The sequence below is a fragment of the Phyllobates terribilis genome, unplaced genomic scaffold (genome assembly GCF_046119375.1).
Source record: "Phyllobates terribilis strain yellow unplaced genomic scaffold, ASM4611937v1 Scaffold_8__6_contigs__length_399053987, whole genome shotgun sequence".
NCBI lineage: Eukaryota > Metazoa > Chordata > Amphibia > Anura > Dendrobatidae > Phyllobates > Phyllobates terribilis.
In genome coordinates, this window is record NW_027362768.1 from 266,115,454 (window position 1) to 266,133,987 (window position 18,534).

The window sequence follows — 18,534 nt, forward strand, 5'->3', positions numbered from 1 at the left end:
GAAGAGTGCGGCCCCAGGGCAGTATAGTGGATGGTGGGAGTGATGGTAGTGAGAGTCCCAGTGATGATATTGCTGGAGGAGCAAGGAGCACACAGACAACAGGTTGCAGTCCAGGGTCTTTACTTGAACAGGTAAACTGACCCACAAACAGTCCCAGCTAGGAGGGGACCTGGATGTCTGAGAGCAACGGGGAAATTGGCCCTGGTCAGGGTGAGGGTGTAGGCCTACCGTGCTTTCTACGCTCCTTCTGGCTATCTCCTCCTGATAGGGTAACAGCCCACGTTTCCGAGCTTTCCATGCTTTCTCGCCTGTATGGCCTGCGACATGGGTTCCTTTCTGCTCCCAGCCTTGTACGGCTTCACTAGTCCCTTCGGTTGTGGCAGGGCCTCCAGACTTCTTAGGCCAAGGAATGTATAGTCCCTTGCGGACTGGTTCTCTGCTGGGGGATGTAGAATCCTTCCAGCCTCAGACACCAAAGTCTGGTAAAGTAAGTCTTTATCTGCCAAGACAGGCTCTCTTCGCCTCTTGTCTCTGGCTGGTGGCTCTCTCCTACTGCCACACTTCCTCTTAGGTGCAATCAACTTTCTGTCCCTGCTCCACTCTGGGACACGTCTCAAAGCTGAGACAGGCAATCCAGTTCTCTCTAACCCTGTCCCCAGTACCAGCTTTTATAGGGGCAGCCTGCTCCCCCTACTGGCCTGAGACAGGAGGCATTGCATGCTAATGTTCCCCTGGCCAGAGAACCTCCCCCTTGCTCTCAGACACAGCTTTAATTACACTTGTGGCATCCAGGTAGGGTGACACATTCCCCCCTAGTGAAATTTAGTACTCCGGGACTAAACAGTAAACAAAGACAATATGCATAACAATAAAACATTAACAGACAGACAACGCACAAATTGAGTTCTTAAGGTCACAGTGTGGTCTGTGACCGGGTGTCCATATCACCAATACAACGGGGAGCCTTAACCAGGTGGGGGTCTGTCCTACCCCAAGTCCTTCACAGTCTTAGTTCATTCCTGGGTTAGGCTCAGAATGCAGTCCATACAAGGTCCTGGTTATAAAAAGTCCATAACCTGTGAGTCCTTACGGTAACTGCAAGAAACTGAAACACACTATCAATAAACATGCAGGTAACTTTGGCAAACAATTCAACATTTTGCAACAGGGTTATTTACAATTTACTCTATATTCTCCAGCGAGCGGGTATCTGCCCCTTTGTGCTCCTGGTTGACCTCCTTAACCCACTGTCTGGTGGTGGACCAACCTGGCTTTCCCCACTAGCGTTAGGGGTACAGCTACCAGCTGGGTGTACAGGTAGGGCAGGCAGTTGTCTGCGGGTCCTTTGGCTTACCGCAGGCATGGCAGGCTCACTGTCAGCAGAGGGTTGACTCTCCTGGGCTGCTGGTACAGGCTCTTCGGCCTCTGGAACCGCTTGCTCCTCTTCACCTTCCGGCTCTGGTGTTGGTTGTTGCTGTGCCGGTTGCAGGAAATGCAGGACGGGTACCACTATGGCATCATTTATGCGAGTCCAGGACTGAGGGAACTCTCCGAGAACGGTGCTGATCATTTCTTCCTTGTCCTCTGCGGGTTCAAGGTCACTCTGATCCTCTTCTGCCCTACGGAGTTGCTCGGGGCATCTTTTGAGGTGGTCTCTGGAGACGACACTAGTGGTTTCTCCTCCATCCTTGGTGATTACGCACACCTTTGGGTTGTCGTGGTCAGACTGCAGTACGGTGTAGGGTTCCCTTTCCCACTGGTCGTCCAACTTATGTAGCCTTCTTTTTCGCTTTAGGACTTGCTCACCAGGTTCTAGGGGACTAGCAGGGGCGTGTTGATTGAAGAGTCTTTCTTGCTTCTCTCTCACCTGGGCCAGGCTCTTTTCCACACTCTCCTGTACCTTCTTGTGCTGCAGTTGCCTTTCCGTATCCCAGTCCGCATCCGGGGAGGTGTCCTCAGGTATTAGGACTCCCATCTCCAGGTCTACGGGCAGCTTACCTGGTCTAGCTCGTATCAGGTAAGCCGGGGTGCAGTTTGTAGCGTTCACCGGGATGTTGTTGTACATGTCTACCAGGTCCGGCAATTTTTCTGGCCACAGGCTGCGTTCCTCCAGGGGCAACGTCTTCAGGAGATCAATGACTATATTGTTCATCTTCTCACACATCCCGTTGGTTTGGGGGTGGTAAGGCGTTGTCCGAATCTTCTTACAGCCATAGAGGTTGCAGAACTCCTGGAAGATTTCAGCTTCGAACGCTGGACCCTGGTCTGTCAGGACCTGTTCCGGATACCCGTGTGGACGGCAGAAGTATTGTTGGAAGGCTCTGGCCGCTGTTTGGGCTGTCAAGTCCTTTACCGGGACCACCACTAGAAAACGGGAATAGTGGTCCACGATTGTCAGGGCATAGATGTATCCTGACCGGCTGGGAGCCAATTTGACATGGTCCAGAGCTACCAGCTCAAGAGGCTGCGTGGTGACGATGGGCCTCAAGGGTGTCTTCTGGCTGGTACGGTCCTTCCTCCTTAGGTGACAAGGGCCACAGTCTCTGCACCATTTTTCCACAGCTCCTCTCATGCCGACCCAAAAGAACCTTCCTCTTAGTAGGAACTCCAGTTTCTTCCAACCGAAGTGTCCCGCTCTGTCATGGTAAGCCCCCAGGACCATAGCTGCATCTCGCCTTGGGACCACGACTTGCCAGGTCAGCTCGTGCGTCCGGTGGTTAACAATCCTTCTGCACAACTTGCCTTCGTAGAGGAACAGCTTGCTCTTCTCTTTCCATAGCTGCTTGGCTTCCTCTGGGGCATCTGGATCTAGGCGGGCGTCTTCCCGGGTCAGCAGATCTTTCACCAGGCGGACTGCAGGGTCACTATCTTGGGTTTCGGCCCAGATGTGGTGAGGTAGGGGATTCATCATCACAGTTGTTAGATCCTCCTCCTTCACGCGGTGAGAGTGTTGAGCGGCTCCATACCGGTGAAACGCGGGGAGTTCTACCTCTTCCAGCTCTTCTGGGTCTTCGTCACCTTCAGGTAAGTGAGGCATTCTTGATAGGGCGTCCGCGTTGGCGTTGGTTTTGCCTGCCCGGTACTTGATCACGAAGTCATAGTTGGAGAGACGGGCCATCCACCGCTGTTCCAGGGCACCCAGTCTTGCATTGTCCAGGTGTGTCAACGGGTTGTTGTCCGTGTACACGGTGAACTTTGCGGAGGCCAGGTAATGCTTGAAGCGTTCCGTCACGGCCCACACCACCGCCAAGAATTCTAGCTTGAAGGAGCTGTAATTCTCCGGGTTCCTCTCGGTGGGCCTCAGCTTCTGGCTGGCGTATGCGATCACCCGTTCTCTGCCCTGTTGGTTTTGGGACAGTACGGCTCCCAGTCCCACATTACTGGCATCTGTGTGGAGAATGAAAGGCTGGCCGTAATCAGGGTAGGCCAGGATCTCATTCCCAGTGAGGGCCAACTTTAGCTGGCGGAAGGACTCCTCTTCCGGTTTATCCCACTTGAAGGGTGGCTTTTGACTTCTGGACTTGGACTGTCCGATCAGGCGGTCCTGCATAGGAGCTGCCATCTTAGTGAACCCGGGGATGAACCTTCGGTAGTAGCCTACCAACCCGAGAAACTGTCTCACCTCTTTGATGTTCGAGGGGCTTGGCCAGCTCTTGATTGCCGTGACCTTGTCAGGGTCGGGGGCCACTCCTTCCGCGCTTACCACGTGCCCTATTTACTGGACCTTTGGTTTCAGCAGGTGGCACTTCGATGGTTTCACCTTCAGGCCATAGCCTGCCAGGGCTTCGAACACCTCAGCCAGGTGCTTGAGATGGTCCTCGTAGGTCTTCGAATAGACGATCACGTCGTCCAGGTAAAGGAGGACCGTCTTGAAGTTTCGGTGCCCTAGACAGCATTCCATCAGCCGCTGGAAGGTCCCTGGTGCGTTGCAGAGCCCGAAAGGCATACAGTTGAATTTGCTCAGTCCCATCGGGGTGGTGAAGGCGGTCTTCTCCTTGTCAGCCTCTGCCACAGGAACCTGCCAGTACCCGCTAGTAAGGTCCAAAGTAGAAAAGAAGTTAGCAGATTTTAGTGCGGCTAAAGACTCTTCTATTCTAGGCAGCGGATATGCGTCTTTGTGGGTGTTACGGTTGATTTGTCTATAGTCCACGCACATTCTCATGGTGCCGTCTTTCTTTTTGACCAGAACCAAGGGGGCTGCCCAGGGGCTACAGCTGTCTCTAATGACCCCAGCTTCTTTCATCTCCCTTAGCATACCCTTGGCGTTCTGATAATGTGCAGGGGGTACAGGTCTGTGCCTCTCTTTTATTGGTGGGTGGCTCCCTGTGGGGATGTGGTGTTCTATCCCTTTTACTCTGCCGAAGTCTAGCGGGTGCTTACTAAAGACTCTCTCGTACTCCTGTACCACCCGGTAGACTCCTTGTTTTTGGTGCAGGGGAGTGGAGTCAGCACCCACATGGAGTTTCTGGCACCAGTCCTCCTTTTGTTTCTGGGAGCCATTACCCTCCGCCTGAGGAGATGGAGGCAAGGGTTCCACGGCCCTGATAGCTTGGTGTTCGACAACAAACAGTTTGGCGAGTGTAGCGTACCTGGGTAAGTGTACCTCCCTCTCCCCAATGTTGAGGATGCGGACGGGCACCCTCCCATGACGGACATCAACCACCCCCCGGGCTGTCAAAATGGTGGGCCTGCTGTCTGAGTACACGGGTTCTACCATGGCTTGGTAGTCTCTACCTCTCAACACGATTGCAGTCCGACACCAGATCATCATTTCACTTTTGGGAGGCATGGAAATGGGGAATGGATCACTGAGTCTTACGCTACCGATCTCACCACCAGACAGTTCTACCTGCTGCCGTCTCATCAGGGCTTTTATCTCCTTGTTGAGGACTCTCTGTTGGCTGGAACTAGCATTCACCGCCACCTGTTGTAGAATTACAATTACCTCTGAAAGACAATTTTCAATTATGTTAGTACCCACAGTTATTTTAGCGTGACTTTCATGACGGTCAATGTCCACAATAATCACTCCCTGTGCCGGTAGTTCAACTTTACCAATTTTAATGGTCATCTCCTTGAACCCCATCTGCGGCACGGGTAAGCCATTACTGGCGATGATGCACAAGTTACTGTCTGGATACCGTGTGATATCAGCATCAGTCCAATACTGCTTAAAAAGTACATAAGGGATTGTGGTTACTTGCGACCCAGTATCCAGCAAGGCACTCATGGGGATACCGTCCAGCACCACGGGTAAAACCGGGCGCCCCCCAACGTACTTATCATGCCAATTATAAGGGCCTGGTGATCTTATGCCTGGGGGTCGGCCCTCTGCCCCAGGTTGGACCCGTTTAAATTACAGTACCTGGAAATGTGTCCGGGCTGGTTGCATCGACGGCAAATGGGCTGTCCATCCTCTGCGTAGCGGTCTGTGGGCCTCCCTCGGAACGACGGGATCCTCCTCTGTCGACGCCACGGGACATCCTCCGGACTTGAAGCCAGCTCGATGGGTCTTGACGGGTCCACTTGCAACGCCTGGACGGTCCTGGTCAACGCCGCGACGCTCCTGGTCAGCTCCTGGACTTGGTGGTGCAGGCCTTTCGACGGGGCTTGGTTCAGGGCCTGTGCATCAGCCTCCACGGAGTCCATAGAGGAGGGCGCCGCCTCCTGGTGGTAGGTGATAGCAGGGCGCCGGGGGTTTATAGCGCCACTGGTTGCAGATTCACGGAGCACCCTTATGGCTCTGTCCTTAAATTGGGCAAAGGTCAGGTCGGGGTTCTGGAAGAACATGAGGCGCAGCTGGGCCCTGTGGGCGCTGGACAGCAGACCCTCTATGAATTGTTCTGTTAGCAACTTATCGGTTTCCTGCACACTGCCAGGGTCAGTTTGTTGAATAGCCCTCAAGGCTTCCTGCAGATTTAGGGCATAGTCTCTGATGCTGTCCTGTGCCCGCTGCTTACATCCATAGAACCTCATTTTAATTTCAGCGGAGGTACGTGTATCAAAGGTACCCCGCAGCCGGGCCAGAATACCCTTCACAGTCCTTTTCTCCTCAGTGGGCCATGATTTTACCTCCCTTTGGGCTGCGCCAGTTAACTGCCCTGTCAATATGCTGACCTTCTGCTCCTCTGTCAGGGGGTAAACCTGGAACAAACTGTACAGCCTTTCCTTAAAGTCAGTTAGGGCATGGGGCTCCCCTGAGTACTTGGGCAGCCAGGCCGCTCCAGGGATGTAAGGCAGGGAAAAGGGCATCACCACTGCTGCAGCTGCGTTGGTGGTAGTGGGCTCCTCTGTGTCCGACATCTTCCTCCCCCCTAGTTAAGCGTGGCCTACCTTCCAACGATCCTCTTCTGTAGGCCGCGGCTCCGCTGCTGCTCTGGACGAGGACCTGGCGTCGCACTCCGATGACGTCAGCGTCGCTCTCTCTCCCTTCCAGAACCTTGCGCAGCGTCGGTGCGTGGGGCGGAGCTTCGGATCTCGTGCGGTTTTGACGTCCACGCCCCTCTTCTTCCCGCGCGGCGTCCTAAAGATGGCGTCCGATGGCGGGAAACAGCTGCGGATGGCGGGAAGACGGCAGAAGACGGCGGGAAAAGGTCCAAGATGGCGTCTGATGGCGGGAATCGGCTCCGGATGGCGGGAAACTTCTCCACAGGTAACTTTACAACAGTCTTTTTCAGGCACGCAGTACCCGGTGGTTGCGGGCACGAAATCCTGCCGACTACGCCAAAGCTGACTCGCCCCCTGGGCCGTGGGGCACTCGGATCCGGGCAATAGGGGGAAACGATGGGAGTAGTAGTGGCAACCCGGTTCCGTGGCTCAGGGTGGTCAGGCCAGTGGTAGTCCGTTATGTGTTAATGATTATGTCCGACTACGCCACCTGTGGATTTGCGGTTATTAGGAACCGCCGCTGCATGCAGACCGCTGGGGCTGATGAGATGTGCAGCTATGGTAGTGTGACTCCCCACGGGAAGAGTGCGGCCCCAGGGCAGTATAGTGGATGGTGGGAGTGATGGTAGTGAGAGTCCCAGTGATGATATTGCTGGAGGAGCAAGGAGCACACAGACAACAGGTTGCAGTCCAGGGTCTTTACTTGAACAGGTAAACTGACCCACAAACAGTCCCAGCTAGGAGGGGACCTGGATGTCTGAGAGCAACGGGGAAATTGGCCCTGGTCAGGGTGAGGGTGTAGGCCTACCGTGCTTTCTACGCTCCTTCTGGCTATCTCCTCCTGATAGGGTAACAGCCCACGTTTCCGAGCTTTCCATGCTTTCTCGCCTGTATGGCCTGCGACATGGGTTCCTTTCTGCTCCCAGCCTTGTACGGCTTCACTAGTCCCTTCGGTTGTGGCAGGGCCTCCAGACTTCTTAGGCCAAGGAATGTATAGTCCCTTGCGGACTGGTTCTCTGCTGGGGGATGTAGAATCCTTCCAGCCTCAGACACCAAAGTCTGGTAAAGTAAGTCTTTATCTGCCAAGACAGGCTCTCTTCGCCTCTTGTCTCTGGCTGGTGGCTCTCTCCTACTGCCACACTTCCTCTTAGGTGCAATCAACTTTCTGTCCCTGCTCCACTCTGGGACACGTCTCAAAGCTGAGACAGGCAATCCAGTTCTCTCTAACCCTGTCCCCAGTACCAGCTTTTATAGGGGCAGCCTGCTCCCCCTACTGGCCTGAGACAGGAGGCATTGCATGCTAATGTTCCCCTGGCCAGAGAACCTCCCCCTTGCTCTCAGACACAGCTTTAATTACACTTGTGGCATCCAGGTAGGGTGACACAACTCGAGCACCCGCGATACTCAGTGCATACCCGAGCACCCGATGCAAACTCAAGTAGCGAGCACTTGCGCTCAACACTAGTCGCCATATCGTCATCTTTTTTTTTTTTACTTTTGAAAAAAATCCAAACCCTAACCTTAGCCCAGCCCTAACCCCAACCCCAACCCTAGCCCAGTCCTAACCCCAACCCCAACCCTAACCCCAAGCCCAACCCTAACCCCAACTCTAACCATAGCACAACCCTAGCCCAACCCTAACCCTAGCCCTACCCTAACCCTAGCACAACCCTAACCCTAGCACAATCCTAACCCTAGAGTTTATTTTTTACGCCTTTCCTCGTGCGGTATAAGTGATTAGACTACTTTATTCTTCGGGTCAATGCGATTACAGCGATACCAGAATCATAGCGGGTTTTTATGATTGACAGCTGTCACAAACTAAAACACGCTTTTTTTGTAAAATCTAGTTTTTGCATCGCCATATTTTGAGAGCTATAATTTTTCCATATTTTGGCTGACAGAGTCATGTGATGGCTTGTTTTTTGCGGGATGAGTTGACGTTTTTATTGGTGCCATTTTCAGGCACGTGACATTTTTTGATCGCTTTCTATTCCGATTTTTGGGACGCAGACTAAACAAAAACCAACAATTCAGGAATTGTTGTTTTTTTTTTGTATGCTGTTCCACGTGTGGTAAAATTGATAAGGTAGCTTTATTCTTCGGGTCAGTACGTTTACAGCGGTACCACATTTATATAGTTTTTCTATGTTTTGGCGCTTTTACACAATAAAAGCTATTTTATAGGAAAAATTAACTATCAGCTATAACTTTTTTATTTTTCGGCTGATGGAGCAGTATGGCGGCTTGTTTTTTGCGGGACAAGATGACGTTTTCAGCGGTACCATTTTTATTTATATTTGTCTTTTTGATCGCATGTTATTCCATTTTTTGTTTGGCAGTATGAAGATAAAGCATTGTTTTTTGCTTCGTTTTTTTTTTTTTTTTTTCACTTTGACACTTTTTTTACTTTTATTCTTTGTCCCACTATGGGACTTTCACTTTTTTTATTCTTATCGCCTGTATAGCATAGGGATGGAGAACCATCCCTATGCTATACAGGCTGTCAGCGCTGCAGATGCAGAAGATACTTTGGTCAGGCACTGCGCATGACCAAAATATCTTCCTGCTGTCTGGTGACCCGGATGTTGTTATGACGCGGCAGACAGCGTTGGACACCGACAGGAGAGGTGAGTATTCTGATCACCTCCCCTTGCCCCTGCAATGCTGCGATCGACTTTGATCACAGCATTGCGGGGGTTAATGTGCCAGGAGCGGTGCGGGACAGCTCCCTGCACATAGCACCGGGTGTCAGCTGTGAAATCAGCTGACACCCGGCGGCGATCACTCCCGCACAGCCTGTGTGCGGGCACAATCGCAAAGACGTACTAATACGTATCAGGCTCTTAAGTCCCAGGGCGCAGATACGTATTAGTACATCTTGGGCTTTAAAAGGGGTTAAACAAGCATCATATGCCTGAAACAACGGTGTTTACCCACAATTTTGGAAAGGTGCCAACAATTTTGTCTGGCCCATTTTTGGGGTTTTGTGTGAACTGATGTCCAATTTGCCTTTTCTTCCTCTGTTTTTTTGTGTTGTTCCAATACACGCAAAGGAAATAAACATGTGTATAACAAAAAGTGTAATTGCAATAATTTTCTAGTAGTAATGCTTCATTTTCTGGAACAATTTAAAGGGTGCCAACACACGATGACTGTATGTAATACTTTTCTTTTTTTTACCCCCTACGTATTGACTACAGTGACAGTGGGGACAGTGACACAAGCGCTGATTGTGCGGCGGGCATCACGTGTCATTCCACCGCATAACAGCCTTGGGACAGCGAGTGCCAACACCGCTGGAACAGAGCCGGCACGGGAGGTGAGTATAGGTTTTATTATTTTATCGGGGCCGAAAATGTACTTTAAGAAGGAGTTGTCCCAGTAGTCGACAACCTCTTTAACCCATTTACGACCTTGTCAGTAATATTACGTAGCTGTGCCCTGGGCCTATAGGGCCAGCTACGTACTATTACGCGCGCTGCGATCGTGTCCGCACACAAGCGGTGCGGGGCGACCGCCGCTGGTTGTCACAGCTGACACCCGGTGCTATGTACAGGGAGCAGTCCCGCACCACTCCCTGCACATTAAGCTCCGCAATGCTGCGATCGAAGTCGATCGCAGCATTGCGGTGGTAAGGGGGGAGGTGATCGCTATACTCACCTCTCCTGCTGGCGTCCAGCGATGTCTGCGGCGGCTTCCGGATGCTGTCACGACGATCCGATGTCGTCATGCTAACATCCAGGTCACCAGGAGGCAGGACGTTACTTTGGTCATGCGCAGTGCAGTGTCTCCCCTCCCGCTGACAGGCTGCATGACAAAGGGAGCTGCTGATCTCTATGCCATGCACCCGATCAGGCTGCAAAGAGTGAAAGTCCCATAGTGGGACAATGTGTAAGAGTAAGAAAAAAATAGAAAAGTGAAAAACTAAAAAAATAAATTGTAAAAATATGAAAAAAAAATGAAAATACTAATACCAAAAAAATAAAAATATATTGAACCCATAATATTTATTTATTATGAAAAAAAAAATAAACCAATAAAAGTACACATATTTGGTATCGCCGCGTCCGGAACGACCTGACCTATAAAACTGTCACACTAGTTAACCCCTTTCGTGAACACGGTAAAAAAAATAAAAAACGAAGCAAAAAACAATGCTTTATCATCATACCACCAAACAAAAAATGGAATAACACGCAATCAAAAAGACGAATGTAAATAAAAATGTTCCCGCAAAAAAACAAGCCACCAGACAGCTCCATCATCCGAAAAATAAAAAAGTTATACTCTCAGAATAAAGCGATACAAAAAAAATATTTTTTCTAGAAAATAGTTTTTATTGTGTAAAAGCGCCAAAACATAAAAAAAACTATATAAATGCGGTACCGCTGTAAACGTACTGACCCGAAGAATAAAGCTACCTTATCAATTTTACCACACGCGGAACGGCATAAAAAAAAAATAATAATAATAATTCCTGAATTGCTGTTTTTTGCTTATTCTGCCTCCCAAAAATCTGAATAGAAAGCGATCATAAAATGTCCGAAAATGGTACCAATAAAAACATCAACTTGTCCTGCAAAAAACAAGCCATCACATGACTCTATAGGCCAAAATATGGAAAAATAAAAGCTCTCAAAATATGGCGATGCAAATACTAGTCTTTGCAAAAAAAGCGTCTTTTAGTGTGTGACAGCTGTCAATCATAAAAACCTGATATGAATCTGGTATTGCTGTAATCGCACCGACCCGAAGAATAAAGTCGTCTACTCACTTATACCACACGAGGAACGGTGCAAAAAAACAAACTCTAGGCTTAGGGTTGTGCTAGGGTTAGGGTTGGGCTAGGGTTAGGGTTGGGTTAGGGTTGGGCTAGGGTTAGGGTTGAGGTTAGGGTTAGGGTTGGGCTAGGGTTAGGGTTGGGATTTTTGCAAAAGTAAAGACAAAAAAAATGATAATATGGCGACCAGTGTTAAGCGCAATTGCTCGCTACTTGAGTTTGCATTGGGTGCTCGTATATGCACTGAGCATGGCGGGATCGCCTGCCATGCACGAGCGATCCCCGCATGTTTTTTTTTGGGTGTCTAATAACCGTGAAACATGCAGGCGGGGACTCGAGCATGTCACTCGAGCACCGCGATATATGGTGCATACCTGAGTACCCGATGCAAACTCAAGTAGCGAGCACTTGCGCTCAAGACTAATGACATCTTATTCAATATAGTGACCTAATGTTATCAAATTCTGTCATACCTTTATACGTACACTATACCCCTTGATAAAATCCTTGAGGGGTCTAGTTTCCAAAATGGAGTCAATTGTGGGGGGTTTCCACTATTTAGGCACATCAGGGGCTCCCGAAATGCCACATTTCGTCCGCTCTTGATTCCAGCCAATTTTGCGTTCAAAAAGTCACACAGTGTTCCTTCCCTTCTGAACCCTGACGTGCGCCCAAACAGTGTATTTTCCCCACATATGGGGTATTGGCGTACTCAGGAAAAATTGCACAACAGTTTTTAGGTTAAATTTTCTCATCTTACCCTTGTGAAACTAAAAAATTTGGGGCTAAAAGATCATTTTTGTGGAAAAAGTTAGATTTTTTTATTTTCACGGCTTCATGTTCTAAACTTCTGTGAAGCACCTGGGGGTTAAGGGTGCTCACCACACATCTAGATAAGTTCCCTCAGGGGTCTAGTTTCCAAAATGGTGTCACTTGTGGGGGTTTTCCACTGTTTAGGCACATCAGGGGCACATCCGCTAATTATTCAAGCAAATTTTACATTCAAAAAGTCAAATGGCGCTCCTTCCCTTCCGAACCCTGCCGTATGCCCAAGCAGTGGTTTTACCCCACATATGGGGTATCAGCTTACTCAGGAGAGATTGCACAACAAGTTGAATGGTGAAATTTCTCCTGTGACCCTTATGAAAATGCAAAACTGGTGGCTGAAAACATTTTTGTGGGAAAAATGGGAAGATTTTATTTTCACGGCTCCATGTTATAAACTTCTGTGAAGCACCTGGGGGTTCAAGGTGCTCACCATGCATCTAGATAAGTTCCCTGAGGGTTCTAGTTTCCAAAATGGTGCCACTTGTGGGGAGTTTCCACTGGTTAGGCACATCAGGGGCTCTCTAAACGCAACACGGCGTCCGCTAATTATTCAAGCAAATTTTACATTCAAAGTCAAATGGCGCTCCTTCCCTTCTGAGCCCCGCCATGCGCCCAAACAGTGTTTTTTCTCCACGTATGGGGTATCTGCGTGCTCAGGGGAAATTGCACAACAAATTTTGGGTTCCATTTTTTCCTGCTACCTGCTAAAATGGGGTCTAAAGTAACATTTTTGTGAAAAAAGTTAAATGTTCATTTTTTTTTCCCCATTCCAAAAATTTCTGTGAAGCACGTGAAGGGTTAATAAACTTCTTGAATGTGGTTTTGAGCACCTTGAGGGGTGCAGTTTTTAGAATGGTGTCACTTTTGGGTATTTTCTGTCAAAAAGGCCCCTCAAAGTCACTTCAAATGTGATGTGGTCCCTAAATAAAATGGTTTTGTAAATTTTGTTGGAAAAATTAGAAATCACTGATCAACTTTTAACCCTTATAGTGCACTAATAAAAAAAAAATTTGGTTACAAAATTGTGCTGATGTAAAGTAGACATGTGGGAAATGTTATTTATTAACTATTTTGTGTGACATATCTCTCTGATTTAACGGAATACAAATTCAAATTTTGAAAATTGTGCAATTTTCAACGTTTTCGCCAAATTTCCATTTTTTCACAAATAAACGCAAGTTATATTGAAGAAATTTTACCACTATCATGAAGTACAATATGCCACGAAAAAACACTCTCAGAATCAGTGGGATCCGTTGAAGCGTTTCAGAGTAATTACCTCATAAATTAACAGTGGTCAGAATTGTAAAAATTTTCCTGGTCATTAACATGCAAACCACCCTGGGGGGTAAAGGGGTTAATCAAACCATAGAGAGTGTGGTGGCTAATTCTTCTACCATAGTAACTAAAGTTATGAATAGTGCTTCAGTGATTTCACTTCTTAGTAAATTGAATCAACGTTATACCTGCACGACTAAACAGATTGACATCACTGCAAAAAAAAATACAAGGTATTGTGAAAGATTGGTTAAACACTTGACTTGCTTTACTAAAGCTGTGTAACCTTTTAAACAGTGCAAACTTAGGCTAGACAGACTTAGGTTGCACCAATTTTATCAAAGTGTCTTATGGTGGTTGATAAATCTGGCACAATTGTTACTTGGCTTACAATTTTTCACAAAGTAAAAAATATTCACACAGGATCACAATTTATGCCTCTCCCTTTATAGTCAAACATGTTGAAAATGTTCTAAAACACACAATAAATATAGCACAAGGTCATCGGGAGATTGGGAAATTGGGAGCTTTATCAATCTAAATGAGCCAGAATTCTGGTGCAATTTGAGCCCCAAAAACCTGTTTTCATTAATTTGTATTTTAAACACTTTCCCTGCGTTATCCGACAAGCAGAGTTACTTCCCAGAAAAGGGTAGGCATTTAGCTGAATGTGGTGTGTCTTAACATATTATACTGTTTGCCAAATATTCAACATTTTTCTGAAAATTTCTGATGCAAATGTGTCACCCTGGCCTGGATGCCACAAATATAATAAAGCTGTGTCTGAGAGCAAGGGGGAGGTTCTCTAGTCAGGGGAACATTAGCATGCAATACCTCCTGTCTCAGGCCAGTAGGGGGAGCAAGCTGCCCCTATAAAAGCTGGAACTGGGGGCAGGGTTAGGGAGAACTGGACGACCTGTCTCAGGACTGAGAGGTGTCCCAGAGCAGAGAGGGACAGTTGTATTGCACCCTAAGAGGACATGTGGCAGTAGGAGAGCCACAAGCCAGGGTCAAGAGGTGAAGTACGCCTGTCCTGGCAGATAAAGAACCAAATTTACCAGACTTTGGCGTCTGAGGCTGTGAGGATTCCACGTCCTACAGCAGATAACCAGTCCGCAGGGGACTGTACGTTCCTTGGCCTAAGAAGCCCGGAGGTTCCGCCACACCAGAAGGGACCAGCAGAGCCATACCAGGCCGGGAGTAGAAAGGAACCCACGTTGCAAACCATACGGGCGAGAGGACACGGTGAGCTCGAGACCATGGGCTGTTACCCTACCAGGAGGAGATAGCCAGAAGGAGCGCAGAAAGTACGGTAGGCCTACACCCTCACCCTGACCAGGGCCAATTTCCCAATTGCTCTCAGACATCCAGGCCCCCTCCTAGCCGGGCCAGTTTGTGGGTCAGTTCACCTGTTCTAGTAAAGACCCTGGACTGCAACCTGTTGTCTGTGTGCTCCTTGCTCCTCCAGCACTAACGGTACTGGGACGCCCTACACCATCACCCCCATCTTCCATTATACTGCCCTGGGGCCGCACTCTTCCCGTGGGGAGTCACACTATCCCAGCTGCATACATCATCAGCCCCAGCGGTCTACCTGGCAGCGGCGGTCCGCACTGACCGCAACCCACGGGTGGCGTAGTCGGACATACCAACAGCGCGTCGCAAACTACCACTGGTCTGACCACCCTGAGCCACGGAACCGGGTAGCCACTACTACCCCCATCGTTCCCCTATTGCCCGGATCCGAGTGCCCCACGGCCCAGGGGGCGAGTCAGCTTTGGCGTAGTCGGCAGGATAGTAACCAACCCGCCACAAACGGGTATTGCATGCCTGAAAGAGACTGTATACGCACCTGAAAAGAGGTTTCCCGCCATTTCCAGCCGTCTCCCGCCATCTTCCGTCGGTTCCCGCCATCTTCAGCCGTTTTCCCGCCATCGGACGCCATCTTCAGGATGCCGCGCGGGAAGAAGAGAGGCGTGGACGCCCAAAACCGCGCGAGTCCTGAAGCTCCGGCCCACGCACCGACGCTGCGCAAGGTCCTGGAAGGGAGAGAGAGCGACGCTGACATCACCAGGACGCGACGCAAGGTCCTCGTCCGGAGCAGCATCAGCGGAGCCGCGGCCTACAGAAGAGGATCGGCAGAAGGTAGGCCGCGCTTAACTAGGGGGGAGGAAGATGTCGGACACAGAGGTGCCCACTACCACCAGCGCAGCTGCAGCAGCGGTGATGCTATTTTCCCTGCCCTACATCCCTGGAGCGGCCGGGCTGCCTAAGTACTCAGGGGAGCCCCATGCCCTGACTGATTTTAAGGAAAGGCTGTACAGTTTGTTCCAAGTTTACCCCCTGACAGAGGAACAGAAGGTCAGCATACTGACGGGGCAGTTAACTGGCGCAGCCCAGCGGGAGGTAAAGTCATGGCCCGCTGAGGAGAAAAGGACTGTGAAGGACATTCTGGCCCGGCTGCGAGGTACCTTTGATACCCGTACCTCCGCTGAAATTAAAATGCGGTTCTATGGATGCAAGCAGCGGGCGCAGGACAGCATCAGAGACTATGCCCTAAACTTGCAGGAAGCCTTGAGGGCCATCAAACAAACTGACCCTGGCAGCGTGCAGGAAACGGATAAGCTGCTAACAGAACAATTCATAGAAGGTCTGCTGTCTAGTGCCCACAGGGCCCAACTGCGCCTCATGTTCTTTCAGAACCCTGATCTGACCTTTGCCCAATTTAAGGACAGGGCCATAAGGGTGCTCCGTGAACCCGCAACAAGTGGTGCTATAAACCCTCGGCGCCCTGCTCTCACCTACCACCAGGAGGCGGCGCCCTCCTCTATGGACTCTGTGGGGGCTGATGCACAGGCCCTGAACCAAGCCCCGTCGAAAGATCTGCATCACCAAGTCCAGGAGCTGACCAGGAGCGTCGCGGCGTTGATCAGGACCGTCCAGGCGTTACAAGCGGACCCGTCAAGACCCATCGAGTTGGATTCAAGTCCGGAGGATGTCCCGTGGCGTCGACAGAGGAGGATCCCTTCATTCCGAGGGAGGCCCACACACTCCTACGCAGAGGATGGACAGCCCATTTGCCGTCAATGCAACCAGCCCGGACACATTTCCAGGTACTGTAATTTAAATGGGTCCAACCTGGGGCAGAGGGCCGACCCCCAGGCATAAGATCACCAGGCCCTTATAATTGGCGTGATAAGTACATTGGGGGGCACCCGGTTTTACCCGTGGTGCTGGACAGTATCCCCATGAGCGCCTTGCTGGATACTGGGTCGCAAGTAACCACTATCCCTTATGTACTTTTTAAGCAGTATTGGACTGATGCTGATATCACACGGTATCCAGACAGTAACTTGAGCATCATCGCCAGTAATGGCTTACCCGTGCCGCAGATGGGGTTCAAGGAGATGACCATTAAAATTGGTAAAGTTGAACTACCAGCACAGGGAGTAATTATTGTGGACATTGATCGTCGTGAAAGTCACCCTAAAATAACTGTGGGTACTAACATGATTGAAAATTGTCTTTCAGAGGTAATTGTAATTCTACAACAGGTGGCGGTGAATGCTAGCTCCAGCCAACAGAGAGTCCTCAACAAGGAGATAAAAGCCCTGATGAGACGGCAGCAGATAGAACTGTCTGGTGGTGAGATCGGTAGCGTAAGAATGAGTGACCCATTCCCCATTTCCATGCCTCTCAAAAGTGAAATGATGATCTGGTGTCGGACTGCAATCGGGTTGAGAGGTAGAGACTACCAAGCCATGGTAGAACACGTGTACAGACAGCAGGCCCACCATTTTGACAGCCAGGGGGGTGGTTGATGTCCGTCATGGGAGGGTGCCCGTTCGCATTCTCAACATTGGGGAGAGAGAGGTACACTTACCCAAGTACGCTACACTTGCCAAACTGTTTGTTGTCGAACACAAAGCTATCAGGGCCGTGGAGCCTTTGCCTCCATCTCCACAGGCGGAGGGTAATGGCTCCCAGAAACAAAAGGAGGACTGGTGCCAGAAACTCCATGTGGGTGCGACTCCACTCCCCTGCACCAAAAACAAGGAGTCTACCGGGTGGTCCAGGAGTACGAGAGAATTTTTAGTAAGCACCCGCTAGACTTCGGTAGAGTAAAAGGGATAGAACACCATATCCCCACGGGGAGCCACCCACTGATAAAAGAGAGACACAGGCCTGTACCCCCTGCACATTATCAGAACGCCAAGGGCATGCTAAGAGAAATGAAAGAAGCTGGGGTCATTAGAGATAGCTGTAGCCCCTGGGCAGCCCCCCTGGTTCTGGTAAAAAAGAAAGACGGCACCATGAGAATGTGCGTGGACTATAGACAAATCAACCGTATCACCCACAAAGACGCATATCCGCTGCCTAGAATAGAGGAGTCTTTAGCCGGCTAACACAAAAAAAAAAAACCCTTTGTCTATTTATCTTAAAAGGTAATCTTTAATAGTCATGCTTGACACATATAACATACAAGTGCCCATAAAGTGCCCATAAAAAGTGACCTAGTGCAGTTAGAACTGTTCATTTATCATGATTATTTTTATGATTATTTTTTCTTTTTACACACCTTATTGCTGACGACGATAGTCTTCCACTACTGGATATATAATTTTATAGGTGTGAACTTGGACAAAAACAGCCTATACACAACAAGTCACTAAACTTAAAAATAGCAGGAGAAGGTTGTTGTAGATGGGGCTTATGAATGCATATCTATTATTTCCCAAGCTACATCAATATATCACATATATATATCAAGGGTGCAGCCTTATACCAGTAGTCCTTAATCAAATATATTAGAAGATCATCCTGCAGAGAGCTACACTGTGTCATTCCACCCCCTTCCTTATATATGTTTACCATGTGAAATTTGATTGAAACCACTTCCATAATCCAGAGTCAGAGCCTCATTCACAATCATTATACCTCTGTCTCCTCTCTCTCTACTGTGCATGCCCCAATCGTTATTCAGACACTAGAGGTCCCCATTGTCTACTGCGCGTGTCCGTAAGTCTCATTTGCAATTAAACTTATCCTCTGTCTCTTAGCCCTGTCTTATCGCGATTCAGACACTAGAGGTCTCTGCCACCTACTGCGCAGGTCCGCACTTCCTTCCGGAGCTCTGAACTCGTCACCTCCCATCTACCAGGATGCTGACGTCATCTCACTATCAGGAAGTCTTCTGCGACTGCGTTACCCATGCTTTCATGATTTGACCCTTGCATCAGGTAGTGCAGCCCTTTCCA